At 34.1% G+C, this 3788-nt stretch overlaps 1 long non-coding RNA gene across 1 annotated transcript; it reads right to left on the bottom strand.

The window, feature by feature from the left end:
- Positions 1-346: 346 nt before the first annotated feature.
- Positions 347-1062, bottom strand: LOC142236807 (uncharacterized). The gene is made up of 2 exons (XR_012722209.1): positions 953-1062; positions 347-887 (listed from the first exon to the last, which is right to left on the bottom strand). It is a non-coding gene; the product is annotated as an uncharacterized LOC142236807 (long non-coding RNA).
- Between the last annotated feature and the right edge of the window lie 2726 nt (positions 1063-3788).

The raw sequence follows: 3788 nt of genomic DNA, 5'->3' as shown, positions 1-3788 counted from the left end.
ATCTATAATCTTTGGTTGAGACGTATATACCAAGACGTCTATACATAGACCAAGAAAATATAGAGACAACCCAATAAACACAAACGTTTGAAAAATGCTAAATTTCAACAATTTTTCAAACATTTTTTTCTCAACACCAAACAGACATTACCCTCAACAGTGAAATTCAACACATTAGCAATAATATCTCAAGTGTTATCCTCAAATTGAAATGCATCGCTACTCAATAATTTGTCAAACAATTTTTGATGCGAGTCAAATTCAAAATTAACATCGTTGCAAATACTTTTCAACCTAAATTTGTATGAATGATATCCCCACTTCAAATTGAAAGTCAAAGCCAAAATTCTATGAATTTTGTATAATTTATTCATTTTCATCAAAATAAAATATATAATAATACACTACACTACATAATACACTACAATACCAATTTATAAATAATAACCTTATTAAACATATCAACAAATAAGAAAAAAAAAAAACAAACAACAAAACTTTAAATATCTTACACATTATTAGTAAACACTTTTGTATTAATAATTGGATTGCCTTCCTTTTGGTGTCATAAAACAGCATTAAAATTATTAACATGCGGGCAATTTGAAATTAGGAACGTACTGGACCGCGTGTTAGAATTGATTTCCAGCAGAAGGAATTCACAAAATATCCATGTTAAACTGATAATAGCATATGAATTAAACTGACGATGTGATGCACATTTTCATCCAGAAGTTGTTGATCTCAACATTTTGTTGTTTTTAACAATTTTAATTGGTTGCACTTGTAATGTTTCTGGAAACTTTTTCTTGTCGATAAGCCACTCATTTTTCATTGGTCAGCTTCTTAATGTTTGCAAGAATGTAGCATCCAAAGATTTTAGTTTTCTGCAAAGAGATTTAAATTTAGTGACTTCTCTAAAGTGTTGATTTAATTTTTCATATTGACATACCAATTATTACAAATTATGGTGGACAATTAACTGGAACTGCTTCAGTTTCAGTTAATTGTCCACCATATTTTCATCGGTCAGCTTTTTAATGTTTTCAAGAACGTAGAATCATAGACCAAGGAATGTATAGACATCTCAAATGAATGCACAGAGCTGTAGTTTGTCTGCACACCGTAGAGGGCTCTTTTACGTCTGCAATTGAGTGATTTTTTAATTTGGCTTTAATTTGTTTTCTTTCCTTTGTTTTCTTGATGAAACACCAAATATTGTAAAAGCATATAAAATTCTATACATCCACACCTTTTTTGTAATGCAAATTGGCTGCTTTGTACGGTAATTCTTGTTTTCCAAAAAGAAATTGAGTCACTTGACTGCGCAATTGAGTGGAATGACTGCGCTCTGCAAATAAACAAAACCATGGTGAATTCACTTGAGATGTCTATACCTTCCTTGGTCTATGGTTGCACAAATAAGTAAAGGGTGATTCTTTTGAGGTTAGGATTTTCATGCATTAGTATTTGACAGATCACGTGGGATTTCAGACATGATGTCAAAGAGAAAGATGCTCAGTATGCTTTGACATTTCATCATGAATAGACTTACTAACGAGCCACAACGTCGAATTTTCAGTGAATGGGCAAAGTTGGCAGAAAATCCGCTTTTTTATCGACAAATTTTGTTCAGCGATGAGGCTCATTTCTGGTTGAATGGCTACGTAAATAAGCAAAATTGCCGCATTTGGAGTGAAGAGCAACCAGAAGCCGTTCAAGAACTGCCCATGCATCCCGAAAAATGCACTGTTTGGTGTGGTTTGTACGCTGGTGGAATCATTGGACCGTATTTTTTCAAAGATGCTGTTGGACGCAACGTTACGGTGAATGGCTATCGCTATCGTTCGATGCTAACAAACTTTTTGTTGCCAAAAATGGAAGAACTGAACTTGGTTGACATGTGGTTTCAACAAGATGGCGCTACATGCCACACAGCTCGCGATTCTATGGCCATTTTGAGGGAAAACTTCGGAGAACAATTCATCTCAAGAAATGGACCGGTAAGTTGGCCACCAAGATCATGCGATTTGACGCCTTTAGACTATTTTTTGTGGGGCTACGTCAAGTCTAAAGTCTACAGAAATAAGCCAGCAACTATTCCAGCTTTGGAAGACAACATTTCCGAAGAAATTCGGGCTATTCCGGCCGAAATGCTCGAAAAAGTTGCCCAAAATTGGACTTTCCGAATGGACCACCTAAGACACAGCCGCGGTCAACATTTAAATGAAATTATCTTCAAAAAGTAAATGTCATGGACCAATCTAACGTTTCAAATAAAGAACCGATGAGATTTTGCAAATTTTATGCGTTTTTTTTTTTTAAAAAGTTATCAAGCTCTTAACAAATCACCCTTTATCATAGACCAAGGAAGGTATAGACATCTCATGTGAATTCACAATGGTGTTGTTTATTTAGAGTGCGCAGTCATTCCACTCAATTGCGCAGTCAAGTGACTCAATTACTTTTTGGAAAAAGAGAATAACCGTACAAATCAGTCAATTTACATTACAAAAAAGGTGTGGATGGATAGAATTTTATAAGCTTTTACAATATTTGGTGTTTCAACAAGAGAACAAGGGAAAGAAGACAGATTAAAGCCAAATTAAAAAATGACTCAATTGCAGACGAAAAAGAGCCCTCTACGGTGTGCAGACAAACTACATCGCTGTGAATTCAATTGAGATGTCTTATATTTAATTGGTCTATGTAAGTATTGAAAACCACATGGTTTTTTCGTTGCATTTTAGGCATAGACCAAGGAAGGTATAGACAACGAAAGTGAATTCACAGTTTGTCTGCACAACGTAGATGGCTCTTTTTCGTCTGCAATTGAGTGATTTTTTAATTTGGCTTTAATTTGTTTTCTTTTCTTTGTTCTCTCGTTGAAACACCAAATATTGTGAAAGTTTATAAAATACTATTCATCCACACCTTTTTTGTAATGCAAATTGACTAATTTATACGGTTATTCTCGTTTTCCAAAAATAAATTGAGTCACTTGACTGCGCAATTGAGTGGAATGACTGCGCACTGCAAATAAACATAGACCAAGAAAATATAGAGACATACCTTGATAATTAACCATGGTTTTGTTTATTTGCAGTGCGCAGTCATTCCACTCAATTGCGCAGTCAAGTGACTCAATTTCTTTTTGGAAAACGAGAATAACCATATAAATTAGTAAATTTGCATTACAAAAAAGGTGTAGATGAATAGTATTTTATAAACTTTCACAATATTTGGTGTTTCAACGAGAGAACAAAGGAAAGAAAACAAATTAAAGCCAAATTAAAAAATCACTCAATTGCAGACAAAAAAGAGCCATCTACAGTGTGCAGACATACTACAGCGCTGTGAATTCACTTGAGATGTCTATACCTTCCTTGGTCTATGAAATAAACAAAACCATGGTGAATTATCAAGGTATGTCTCTATATTTTCTTGGTCTATGATTTTAGGGTAGTGTTTCGTCAAAGTTTTTTTTATATTATCTTCAACGCCTTTTCAAAGATTTCGTCAACATTTTGGCAAATTGGAAGTAATTCGCAAACAATTTGAAGATGTATTGAAGATGAGCTATTTCAAGTCAAGTTGAATTTATGTTGAAAATATATTTACCCTCAAACTGAAAAGTTGTTGCATTTGAAAAACGCTCATCCTGTGCATAGACCAAGGAAGGTTTAGACATCTCAAGTGAATTCACAGCGCTGTAGTTTGTCTGCACACCGTAGAGGGCTCTTTTTCGTCTGCAATTGAGTGATTTTTTAATTTGGAATTAATTTGTT

The sequence above is a fragment of the Haematobia irritans genome, chromosome 4 (assembly GCF_050003625.1).
Source record: "Haematobia irritans isolate KBUSLIRL chromosome 4, ASM5000362v1, whole genome shotgun sequence".
Taxonomy (NCBI): domain Eukaryota; kingdom Metazoa; phylum Arthropoda; class Insecta; order Diptera; family Muscidae; genus Haematobia; species Haematobia irritans.
This window is presented reverse-complemented; position numbering and strand designations above follow the sequence as displayed.